Source organism: Choloepus didactylus, chromosome 6, assembly GCF_015220235.1.
Source record: "Choloepus didactylus isolate mChoDid1 chromosome 6, mChoDid1.pri, whole genome shotgun sequence".
Taxonomy (NCBI): Eukaryota; Metazoa; Chordata; class Mammalia; order Pilosa; family Megalonychidae; genus Choloepus; species Choloepus didactylus.
Genome location: NC_051312.1, coordinates 81768863 through 81782970, shown reverse-complemented (window position 1 = coordinate 81782970; position 14108 = coordinate 81768863). Strand labels below are relative to the sequence as shown.

General features: G+C 36.0%; 1 pseudogene; it reads left to right on the top strand.

Annotated features, from left to right (window-relative positions):
- The first annotated feature begins 7327 nt into the window (after positions 1 to 7327).
- Positions 7328 to 8286, top strand: LOC119537114 (annotated as a pseudogene).
- The last annotated feature ends 5822 nt before the right edge of the window (positions 8287 to 14108 follow it).

The following is a 14108-nucleotide window of genomic DNA, read 5'->3' as shown; positions in this document are numbered from 1 at the left end:
AAGACATAAAACTCTCTGTTGTTTTGACCATTGAATTATCTTTCTTCTTCATGAAGATCTCCTCCTTAGAACTTCTTGGACACATTTGGTGCGTAATCATTCTAGAACACTTTATAAGCTCTACATTTCCCTTCACAGAAAATGTTGCAATTGCTTCTATCATAACTTCCTAGCTTTAAAATATCCTAGAGTAAGGAGATATAAGAGCAAATTTATTTAATTCAAATAATTTATGGAGCTACTTTTGATTTAGGCTGGAAGAGTAGTCCAATTTTACATGTTGAAACTAAGACAGGGACATTAACTATTCAAAATTCACATAGATAGTATGCAATACGATTGGCATTGGCAAATAGGTAAAATTTCTTTTCTTTGCGGTAGTGTGAGGCAAAATTTGGAGTCAATCTTTTGCTGGATAGGGATTTGAGCTTAGAAATGGAACATATGAAAGGATGGAATTATTTTCCTTCATGCCTATGGGATTGGGGGCTAGAAAAAGTTTGGACATTAAATGCATTGAATTACTTGTCTCCAAATGGGAAAATTCATGAGACCATCAAGACTTCATATCAAAATAGCTGTGTATTCATCATGAAGTGGGGGTAACAAAATATATTAAACAACTTTGTTCTGTATCTCTGATCATGTGCAGAACTTGAAAAATATAGTGGGAAAGATGCCAATAAAAACATTATCAATTGTGACTGTTCAAATCTCTTGCTGCCTCACTCAATTTCCCAGGAAAATAATGAGAAGAGAGGATAAAAAAAGCAAACGAGTTTTCAGTACTCAAACCTGAAACTCACATTCTAATTGGAGGATAGAAACAGGGCTTAGATAACTGGAAAGAGAATTCCAGGAGAATCCAATCAAACTATTTTTGTACAAACAGTATTTTAAATAACCCAAATAAAACTTTTCTTTGTGAAATAATAGAAAGTTGAAAAACATAATTAAATGCATTTTATATGATGTTATAACTAGCATCACCAGAAAAGAAGAAAGAATGTAGGAAAGAGTGAAGAAAAAAATATCTATAAAATTCATGGTTTGAAAAAAAAAAACATTCAGGAACTAAATTTATATTAGGAAACAGAAGGAAAATTTAGATGATAAATTTTGTAATTCCAAATGAAATTAAAGGAAAAAAACTGCTGAGTAAAAAATAGTTTAATGATAAAATAAGATGAGAAGGCCAATTTTAGAGTAGTGGGGGCCACTGAATGGTACAGAATATGAAAAAGATTAATTAAGTATATAGGAACAAATTTGCATGGCATAATCAGTTGTTCAAGAAATAAAATAAGGGACATAAATAAAATAGAAGAAATTTTAAAGATAGTAAAGTAGTTAGGTAACAATTAATATGTAAGACAGTCCTTGAAGAGTCATGATCTCAGTGATGGGCCATTCGTATAGTAGAGAACAGAATAAATTGAGTAGAATAGATAAAAAGTATTTTCCAGTGTGACAAAAGGTTTACATTCAGGCATATACTGGTAAAGTTTTTAAAAATCATGAATAAAGAATAATATTAATATATAGGAAAATACCAAGTCAACAGTATAGGAAAATATTAAACAGAATGGACTCAGATCCTTCATAAAAAGAAAATAAAAAATGTAATGTATGATTATTTCTCAGAGGAAAATATATGACTCAAATATTGTATATTTTACAATAAGATATTTGTGTATTAAATAATTTAATGCATGTGATCTGTCACTAAATAATCTAAGAAGCATGGAAATGGGTACATGTCTAGAAATTAACCTCTCCATTAGTTGGTAACTATTGAACCTGGGTGAACGATATATGAACATTTATAATATTCTCTCTATTTACATGTTATTTTCCATAATGTAAAGTGAAAAAATAAATAACTAATTAAAAATGAAAATTTCAATGATCAAAGGGAATTCTGGTGTTTTGTTTCCTGGAAAACTACTTTGATACTCTACTCAAAAAGTGGAACTGATAGGAAAAGGTGTGAGTTCTTTTCTGGTGTTAAGATAGATAAATAATGTCTCATTCTCATAGGCCATTGTTGTATGGTGAATTCTTTTAATAATTAACTATTTTTATGAGAACTATTATTCCAATGACATAATTCCTGATAAAGTCAGATCTCAACTGAGAGTATTAAATGCAAAGTGCCTGAACATTGGCAAGCTATACCACATATGCAATAAAATCTGAGTATAGAGATTTTTATTTAATTATTCAAGAGTGTATATGACAACACTTTCATAGCTCAATTAACCAACAGGTATTTTCATGTCAATATCATTGGCAAACATAAGGGGTTTTATTCTTTGAGCACCAGCTTCCATTTAGAGTTAGACCAGCTTTATCTAATTTATGTATTTATATTTCACCCAAAAGGATTCTAAAGCATGGTGAAAAAATTATTGCACCAGAAAATAATTATATATATGAATGAGGACTTTAGTTGTATTGTTTATTGTAAAATTTTGAGGAAGGCAAGTCATATAACTGAGTCTCATTTTAATCCAGTATATAATAATAGCTCTGAACTTGAGTCAATTTTAGCCTTTAAGTTACAGAATCTATGCCCATCATAATTTAAATCCTCAATAAATCTTTGTTATCTCTACAGTGTATAAAATAATTTACTGCCCTATCATATTCTGGCTCCAAACTACTATCTCATGGCATACCACACTACAGCATTTGTCCAAGACATTGAGTAAATAAATACTTGGTAATCACTATATGGTCCTTTAACTCTGCTCCTAAACTGTAGCACCCTGCTGCAATCTGGATGTGGTGGAAAGAAGAGCATGGAAATGGCCACAAACTGAAATGTTGGCTCTGATAGGGTTACCATCACTGTCCTGTCATTATCTCAGGGCTTCATATCTCTAAGGACCAGAAGAGGACTTATAAATTCATCCTTCATGCTTTGAGAACTGAACATTTGCTACAAGCGAGAGGAACTAGTCTACCAAGTGCATGAGACATGGGAAAAATAAAAGTGGGAGGGAGTGGGAAGATATAAAGAGGGACCTCGAAAGGCAAAGAATAGAGAGTGAGAGTTGAGAACAGATATCGAGTGTATGAGGAGGACATGGATCTGGTCCAGGAAGGGACATATTCTCAATTCAGCACAGGACATAATTTTCACTGTATCTTTGTTGTTCAGGTCCATGCTGGTAACCTCCAGGGCAGAACCACAAAAGGGAGAGACTATAGACAGAACTTATTTATGATTCCCTGGACTTCTGTGGCAGGTGGTATCCTCTCTCCCCATGAACATGTTGTTCACACATGATGAAGACCATTTTCAGGCATAACAGAGGAGGAATTCCAGAATAAGACAAGCATTGTACCAGATAACTTTCAAGTTCTTTCCAATCCCAAGTATCCCACGTGATTTTTAATGGGACTTTTTTTTCAGCTCAGTGATCTCAATCACACTTTAAAAATCCTTAAGACTTTCAAGTTCACAATCTAGCTCCAAAGATCTCCGTCTTCCTCATATGAAGAGTGGTGGAAGATGCCACTTGGTCAGCGAATGGGTTTCAAATGATAGGGTCAGGAGCAATAGGAGTTAGACTGTCCAATGAAGCAGTGCTACAAGGTAAGGGACTGTGGAATGATAGGAGGATCAGATACTACTGCATATATCGAGTATTTTGTGGTAACATTAGAAAACCAACAATATTGCTCAGATTCCCAGCTGGTCATGTCCCAAGGATCTTATTGAATTTCCTGGTAACGCCCTCCATTCTGTTCTTTCCAAATTGGCACTGAATAGAACGAGAAGCACACCAACAGGGGAAATATAATTTTCAGAGAGATTTGGGGGTAGAAAAAATTTCAAAGTGTAATTCAGAAGTCAGGCTATGCTGAGTCTTCACTGAATGAAACAGAGATGAAACTGATATAATCTGTTTCTTACCCCATAGCTTAGGAAGTTCACTTCTGTGAGATGCCTCTCCCTGCTCATGCCATTTTCCTCTATGGGAAGACACTCTGGGGCACCCCAATTGTTTCCAACCCCACTGCTTCAAAGAAATATCACTACAGTTGTTATTACTGTTGTTGTCATTATCATGATCATTGTCATTTTATAGTCACCATGTGTCAGGCTATGTCTAAGTATTGACCAACATATTTCATTTAAAACTCAGTAAAATCTTGTTGAATTTTTATTATTTTCACTTTACAGAGGAAGTAACTTTGACATAAAATGAAAAATAAAGTGTCTGTAATTAAGAAGAAGCCTGCAGTGGGACCAGGATATTACCTTGGTCTAGGTGATTGCAGAGCTGGAAAAAAGGGTGAGTGAACCAAGAGATGGCAGGATGAAGTGATTTAAACCTCAAGAAAAAAACACTGACATCAATAACTAAGGGTGTTTCAGAATGACCTCCAGATCAGATAGTTTTCAATTAAACTTTCATTTATTCTTGACAGTGGGGGAGAGAGGCTATAGGGGCAGAGAAATGGTTTGAACTCACTAGTGGGCTTTAGGTAAAAAGAAGGCAGATTTCCAAGAGGTGGCTTTTTCAATTATGGATGAGAAATTTGAAGGGTTTCAACAACAGGAAGTTCTGGAAATGGTGGGATTGAAGGAGATGGTTAGGACAGACTTTAAATTATAGCCAGAAAGCAGGCATGAAATACAAGGAGAGGAATAACAAGGACAGAAGAGACATCAACACATAGACCAGTGAAGGGCAGTGAAGGGCCATGGAAAACAGATCTGAGGGGAAAAGCAGGGAGGGACAGAGGCACCCATCTCATTTCTCCCCAGCAGAGTCTCTGACTGAAGGTTTGATCTTGTACTAGTGTTGCCCAAGAGAAGAGAAACAATTACATTCTTCTCCTGGAGATATCACATGAGCCACACTTTCCCATATCTGCCTTTGGCCATAAGGAAAGGCAAGTGCAGAAAGGAGCATGAGTTGGACAAGCCCCAAGTTAGATAAACACAGATTTTGGATTGTGATAAGGCAGTCAGAGTCAGGAAAGCATCAGGGTCTTAAGCATCCATTTCTAGAATATGTAGATGGACTTAAGTTATAATATGAATAATGAGAAAGACTGTCTCTAGAAGTTACTTGCTTGAATCCTTGGTCATGGATCTTTTATTTCCTAAATAATTTCTGTTATTAAAAACTGGGACAAATGTGTGCTGCATTTAGGATTTGTCCATATGGGATAAATTGAAGGGAACTGAAGTGTCACAAAGCACCAAAAAGAAAAAAAAAAACATAGTAAGACAGGGAAATACAAATTTATTAACTTACAATGAGAGGGTGTTTTGTTTTGTTTTATTTTGCTTATTGGAGATTTTTATTGTAGCTCAAGATCTTAAACTTGAAATCATATAGGTGAATTCAAAGATCTCCCCAGTTTTAGGTTTATTGTTTATATTTTATATTGTTTGTTCATAGACTAATTGATTTTCCCACAATCAGTTCTTGTATTATAGTACTTTTCAACATAAATCCTATTTATTTCTACTGTAAATATATTCTCTAATTCTTATAAAAATTATTTACATTTCAATACATACTATGGGGAATTGCTTGCAGTTTTCTATTATAACTGTCCCTTTTCTTGTCTTTTTTGAGAAATAGACTTTGTTGCATGGAAGATCCATTGCTCAAACACAATTGATCAACACTTTTTTACACAGTATATTTTGAATAATACTTCTCATCACAATGTCCCAAAATGACAGAAACAAAGGAATTATTTATCCTCATTTTACTTCCAGAAGAGCACACTGAAGCTCAGAGAAGTTATGTGACATAAACAAAGTCATTTAGCAGGGACTGGAATTGAGAAACTTACAATTCCTGAACAAGTATAGTATTTATTCAACCTCATTTCCTCACAATGCTTAAGGATCATATGAAACTTACAGCACTAAAATTCTGGGTTTTTTTTCCCCCTCCAGAAACATTGTTTTGGCTCCATATCTACAAAGATTAAGCATTAAAAGTTATATCACATCAGTGTAACAGAACTGACAAAAATACATAATGTACCTCTCAGTGGTAGAGGGGATCTAAGTTCCTTGTAGTAAAATGGACTTGAAAACAAACAAATCACCTTTGTATCCCTGTTGAGGTTCAAATTTTTAAGCCAATCCAATTAATCTGAACATATGTTCTTACAGAGTATGGGGGAATGTGGAAATAAATTGCTATATTATAATCCAGTTAAATATGCAACCACCTTGCAGAATGCTTTACTCCTTCCTATTATTCAGAATTTTTAGTTTCTGTCAGCAGAATCCACCTTAGGTTGTTTAAGCAGAAAGGGATTTCCTAAACCATACTGGGATTTCATAGAGACATTGGGCTGTGAGCTCCATTGCCAGGAACATCTCCTGGAACCACACCACAGAGCTGGGCTGAGATGATTACGGCGGATCCTAATTGTGACAGAACAACTTGGGCTCTGCCAAGATTAAGATACTTTTCTTCACTTTTTTTGCATTTTTTATTAAAGAAGTTGTGGGTTTACAGAAAAATGGTACATAAAACAAAGGGAGGTATTATTCTTCTATGGATAAAATTTTTTATATCCACATTTTGTTGTGCATGAGAGCTTAGAAAAACAATGGACAAGCACGGGTTTGAGAGGCAGCTCATTTTTCTTACTGCAGATGTAACTTTCTTGACCATTGGAAGCAAGAGGGGAAGAAATATTTTCACATTTGGTTTGAGTACAAATAATTCAGTGTCAAGGGAGTTGAAGTCAACAGGCTTATTCTAGCCCATACATATGACTAAATTTGTATTAGACTTGACTAGCCATAGATAACAGCCTAGGGCATTCATTATATACATGTGGATAAGTAAGAACAAGAACATTGCAGGCCATTACTTATCTGAATTCTATAAAAGTCCTTGTATGGTATTCTAGAGTCATTATGTAAAGCATTGTAACAGTAAAAACAAAAATGTGTCAAGTAGGAACAGTAGCTCTGGCCAAGAAAGTTCCTAAAGAAGATTATACAGATTAGGAATGCAACCGAGAAGTTGTGAGCTATTCTCTCTGGATAGTGTTTCTGGGAGATGACCACATGTTTACAAAGATATTGATGGTTCCACATCTGGGAGGAAGGAGAGAAGATCCATGTGAGAAAGTGTATATTTCATGTAACTCACAACACCTAGAAGTGAAGTAGAGAAAGACAAAGCAGGAATGTGGGGAAGGGCTAGGAGTAATTTCAGGTAAGTACTGATATATTGTTTTTCCTGACACAGAACCTGCTTTTGTCATTATCCTACCCACAGTAGTGTGATTGTGGAATAGGCCTGTGGATCAACTAGTCAGCCCTATGGCAGCCTCCAATTCCAGCAGTGCTCTTTCTTCCACACTCTACCTCACAGGCGTCCCTGGCTATGAGGAATTTCACCACTGGATTTCCATCCCTTTCTGTCTCCTCTATTTTATTGGAATAATGGGCAACTGCATCATCCTACATATTGTCCGGAGAGACCCCAGGCTTCATGAGCCCATGTACTTCTTTCTGGCCATGCTTTCACTCACTGACAAGGGCATGTCCATGCCCACGATGTTCTCAGTCTTCAGGGTGTTGTGATCCATCTCCAAGGAGATCCAGTTTAATGTCTGCATGGTCCAAATGTTTTTCATTCACACTTTCTCCTTCACTGAATCATTTGTACTATTGGCCATGGCCCTTGATCGGTATGTGTCCATCTACCACCCTCTGCGATATGCTACCATTCTCACCCCAAAACTCATCACCAAGATTGGAATTGCAGCCCTGCTCAGGAGTGCCTTTGCCATGATTCCACTCCTGGCCTGACTGGCCTTCTTCCCCTTCTGCCGCTCCCATATCCTTTCTCATTCTTCTTGTCTGCACCAGGACATAATCCGTCTTGCCTGCACTGACACCAAGTTTAATGTTATATATGGATTGGTTCTCATCACTGTGCTATGGAGAATGGACTCTTTGGGTATCTTTGTGTCTTATGTTTTCATCCTCTGCTCAGTGTTGAGAATTGCCTCTCTAGAGGGGAGGCTTAAGGCCCTCAATACATGTGCTTCCTACATCTGTGCTGTGCTCATTCTATATGGGCCCATGATTGGACTGTCTATTGTCCATCATTTTGCCAAATGCTCCTCCCCTCTCATTCATATTTTTATGGCTCATGTTTACTTACTGATTCCACCTGTGCTCAACCCAATAATCTATAGTGGAAGAACAAGCAGATTCACCAGGGAGTCCTCCACATGCTTTTCCCCCAAAAATTCAGTTCTACTGTGAGTTAAGAATGTCCTCAAGACAATGGTAGCTTAAGTCCCAATGATGTAAAATTGCTGATTTGTCTTCTCTATATATGTTGGTACTATATTTGCCAACAAAAAACTACTTAAAGAGCAGAAATAAAGACAACAGAAGAAGCACAAAGGGGCCCTAAAGGAGAGAGTTAGAGTCCCCTGGCTCAACACAGCCTGAGTTCACATTATCACATCCAGGAAAGGGTTACAAAACCTTGGTTTAAAGGTATCTCAATAATTGCACACTCTTCATTTACATACTGTCTGAACAAAATATACCTGTCTTAGGCATACCTATTTAGAAGGTGGTAGAAGCAGGATACCAAACATCTAAGTTTTTTAATTCTTATCCAGAGCTCTTTTCAATATATGAAGCTATCTTTTCTTGTGTCTCTGAAATTATCTAGCATAAGACTTTGCATAAAGTTGTTAAAAATATACTTGAAAACATAATTGATTTTTTTAGGCCATATACTTATGTTTCCTCAAAAGAAAAATAAAATAGGGAATAAAAGAATTTTTAAAATGCTTTATGGCCCTCAATATTTGCATATGTCTTCATAATAGGCAATATGTTGTTACATGGCTTATCTTAATCTAATTGCTATTGAGCAGGAATGTATCTCAAACTGTTTGCTACCTGGGGAATCTAGAAAGGATCCATATCCAGCAGCCAAAATACATAACCTGCATTTTGTATTTGAATCCCCTGTCATTAGGCAACAATGCAATGCAATTTTTTCATAATGTCAAATGCTGTCCTTTAGATAATGTACTGGTAATCTTGATTCTTCTTCAGAAAGCCTTTTGTGTCAAAAAAAGATGGCAAGAAATATGTAGAAGAAAAACCACTATTTTCTTCACCATCCAAGAAGCTGGAATTTTATTCCATACACATTGTTGCTACAAAACACATTATCCCAATTGGCCACTCAGTAATCAATCTAAAACTGAACAACAAAACCATCATTTTCTTCAAACCACACTATGGATAGTTTCCTGATAATACACAACATCTAAAAATAGCCACACACATTTACAAAGAGAATTTTAACAATATAAAATTCTTCAAGGTACTCAACCTAATTAATTCAATCACTAGACCAGGTATGTATTCATATAGAGTTCATCACACAAATTTTACTGTTTGGGTGACAAGGAAATACTTTAGCTCTTTTTAAATCAAGAGATGAATTTTTTTCTCATGGAGAAAAGAGATTATGCAAAGTGGAGATTATGGCATATAGGTTTATGGGTATGAAAGAACATCCCAGTTACTATAAAGTGCAATGTGGAAGGTTTGATGTGAAAAGAGCTAAACTAGGAACATTTCATGTGCTAATAAAAAAGAGCCAAAGAACAAAATTTTCATGATCCTAACCAATTCCTGTGATTTTCTTCTGCCAAAAACTGCCTGGACACACTCTTGCTCCTATTAAACCAGGATACTAAGACATACTACTCTCCAGATATACCAGATTGATTCATGTTTAGCAATCTAAACCAATCTGAGGCAATTATACTTATTGTTCCAAAGTCATTACAGCTGAGACATTTGAGACATTCCCAGAAAAAGACAATCAGACACTTCTGTTGTAAAGTAATATAGCAGTCCCACTTCTGTCTCACTGAGCCTGGGATATTCAGTTCATCCTTGGATGTCATGATATAACTTAGAATATTTTAATGAAATATTCTGCTTTTTTGATACTTAATTTCAATAAAGTCAATTTCTATTGTGTACTCAAAAAAATCTTTGTTACATTAAGTCATTAAAAATATAATAAATAGATCTTTTCTGGAAACTAAGGCATTATTCAAAATTGGGAAGAGATGGAAACAGCCCAAATGTCTATCATTGGATCAGTGGATAAACAAACTGTGCTATATACATACAGTGGAATATTACACAGCTGTAAAGCAGAATAAAGTCATGAAACATGTAAATGTATAAATATAAGAAAATTTTTACTTGAGGGAGAACTATTGAATGTCACCATTGCAAGATGTTAAAAGTGGAATAGTATATGAAAAAAATACATTTAATGCAAAGTAGGGTCTATGGTTAACAATAACTTTGTCATGTTCTTTCATTAATTGTGAGAAAGGCAATTTACCAAAGCTAAATATCAATAAGAGAGGAATTTAAGGGAAGGATATGGGATGTTTGCTGATGTTGTTGTTTCTTTTTCTATTCTTCTTTCTTTGTGGGAGAAATGGAAATGTCTTCATATAGATTGTGGTGGGGAATGCATAAATATGTGGTTATACTGGATACTGTTGATTCTATACTTAGGATGGTGTGCCAATCTGGATGCATTATGTCCCCCAAAATGCCATATTCTTTAATGCAATCTTGTGGGGGCAGACATATTAGTGTTGATTAGGTTGGAATCCTTTGATTGAGTGTTTCCATGAAGATGTGACTAAACTGTGAGTGAAAAGTTTGATTGGATAATTTCCAAGGAGATATGGACCATGCCCATTCAGAGTGGGTCTTGATTTAATCACTGGAGCCCTATTAAAGAGCTCACAGACAGAAGGACCTCCGAGCATCTATGAGTGAAATTTTGGAGAGCAACTGAGAGAGACATTTTGGAGATGGCCATTGACAGCAGACTTATACTAGCCCAGAGTTTGCTCTGGAGAAGCTAAAAGAGGACAAAATGTCCTAAGAGAAACATTTTGAAGAACACACAGGAGCTGAGCAAGGAGCTGAAACACAACCCGGGATCAGCAGACAACAGCCATGTGTCTTCCCAACTAAGAGAGTTTTTATGGACACCTTTGGCCTTCCTTCAGTGAAGGTATACTTGTACTGAGGCCTTAATTTGGACATTTTTATGCCTTCAGACAGTAGATTTGCAGTCAAATAAACCCCCTCTATAAAAGCCAATCCATTTCTGGTATTTTGTATTAATGGCAGATTAGCAAACTGGAACAGATGGATTTTATGGTATGTGAATAAAATTGTTTAAAAAATAAACTGAGGGATACAAGTGCTGGAGAAAAGGTGAAGAGAGAGATATACCTATGCACTCTTGGTGGGGAAGTGAAATGCAGCCCCTATGGAGGTCAGTGTGGTGGTTCACAGGAGGCTAAATATAGGGTAAATATAGGGTTGCCACAGGATCCTGCAAGTCTGATATTGGACTAAGACTTGGGAGAACTGAAACAGGGACATGAATAGACATTTTCGCACCGGTGTTTATGGTGACAAATATTTAACACGGGATATAAATTACAGAGGAATTAGCAACTCAATCTCAAAATTCCAGCACGAGGATTGGTTTCATGGGATCACTTCTTTCACCAACAATCAAATCAGTCAGAGAAATATTTAAATAACCAGTTTCTAAGGTAGGATAAGCTGAAAATAGAGGATAGCCGGGCAACTTGGAAAAGAACAATGACAGGAAGATAACTAATATTGGAAAAAAAAAAAAAAAAAAAAGGAAGAAATGGTGTTCTGAGAGATCAGGAGTCAAATAAAAAAAATGGAAGCTGGAGTCACAGTGGGAAGGAACTGCCCACTGGGAGATGGAGCTATGGAGGAGAGGCATCCAGGACTCTGTGGTGCACCCACAGCAGAGAAAGGGGTGAAAGGTATTCTCGACATTCCTCAAAAGCTAGGTGGCTCTATTGGTTTCACACAAAGTAGATACTAGAGAACTTAAATTGGTGATAGAATTGTTCAGATTTGATTTTCTATTTGTTCAAATGATCAATGAGAGGAATTGTTGAAGTCTGCAAGTGTAACTATGGATTTGTCTAATTTTCTTTTCAATTCTTTTTTTTTCTTTACGTACTTTGATGTTCTGTTATTAGGTGCATAAGCATTGGGATTCTTATTTACTTTTAATGAAATGATGTCTTATCATGAAATAAATTATTTATCCCTAATAATATCCCTTGTTCTAAAGTCCACTTTGTTATTAATAATCTCTCTAGATTTTGTTTGAATGGTATTAACCAGGTAAAATTTTTCAAACCTTTTATATGTAACTTATTGGAATTTTCACATTTGAAGTGAGTTTCTTAAAGACAGCATATAGTTGGACTTTGTTTTATTTTCCAATTTGACAACATCTGCATTTAATTTGCAGGAATCTAAAAAAAAATCCAAAACTTAGTTAATAATAATATATCTACATTGGCTCCTAAACTGTGAAAATGAATCTTAAGTGTAAGATGGTAATAACAGGGAGAATTGGGTTTGGATAGATGAAGATTCTGTACTATTTATGAAACTTTTCTTTAAATCTAAAATTATTGTAAAATAAACAAGTTTATCACAAAATGGAAATGTTAATCTTCTAACCAAATATGATCTGCAAAGCTAAGGTCAGGACCTTAGTTTGAATAATGGAAATCTGACATAAAAGATAGGACATACAGGTTGCTGCATTCAAAATCTTGACCATTCCTATTCTCCCAAACCATCTGAGCCTACAGAAGTGACACAGCCTTCTAATTAACAGCTAGTACTACTGCCTTCTTCAGAGATGATGCAGACTCTTCCCTGTGTCCTCTCAGGACACAACCCAATGCCCCCCTTGGCCTTTAGATCTCTACTAGGATTAAGTCACAACTCAGTCTGGCCAAGGATGTGCTGAAGACCTAGGGAGCATGTCCCGGTGGGAGCCACATGCAAATGTAACAGATTGTATGCTGAGGTGTTTGATCAAAGTACACAGGATACAAGGTTGGAAAGAGAGAGTTTATCGAGCTTAGCTCATTCTTCCTAGACTCACAATTTAATGCACTGACATGGAACTCAGAAGATGGTGCAAACACAATTCTATGTTGACTCTTTGAAGGACGGAAACATGATGGTTCATAGCAAACAAGACTGAAATGCCAGAACTGCTGGGGCTTGAGTTGGGACAAAGGATTAAAAAGCCTACAGAAGTGGGAATGTATGTATGGCCAGTAAAGTTTCTACATGAATGTATCCAATGTTAAGAAGGATTGGAGGATTCCCTATAACCAAATCCATAATAAATGTGCTGGGGAGGGAAATACAAACAACACTAAGGAGTTCAGTGGTAGATTTTATGTATGGGGTTGATGAAGATGTAGGCTGCATGCTAATGATAGGATGACCCTGAAACAATGCCAGTTGCTAGTGTCAATCCATCAGAAGACAGGTAGATATAATTACATATTGAAGGGCAAGTGTGTATGTGACTTGAACTCACAGATATTTGTGCAGATTGTTAATAACATGGTGCCTCAAGGACACAAATGGATGGGCATTCAATTAGAGTGCTACTCAATTTATATCATGAAATGTAATAAAAGTGGATAATCAGGAAGTTTGAGGATAGCTGTTCCCAAAACAAAGTATAATACATTGACTGGCTCTTAGATTTCAACCAGTCTTTGGTCCCGGCATTCACTGAGCAAAGAAGTGGTAGAATACCTAGGAGGAAGGGAATTATAGTGGCTCAGCATGTGTAGACAGTTAAGATTCTTCCATTCCTCCTGAAAAGAGACATATAGCCATTTACATAGGATACTGTGTACTGGGGACATAGAAATACCCAAATATTTTGAGACCTGTGTGATGCATATTCTGAGTTGGCTTTAAAACTTGAAGACACAAATCATCATCATGCCTCCCACTTTATTAATGTGAGAATTAAAACTACAAAACTCCTAAAGGAAAACATAGAGAAGCATCTTCAGGACCTTGTATTAGGCAATAGTTTCTTAGACACTATACCAAAAGCAGAAGCAACAGAACAAAGCATAAATAAATAGGACTTCATCAATATAAAACAACAACAACAAAAATACTTGTGTATCTA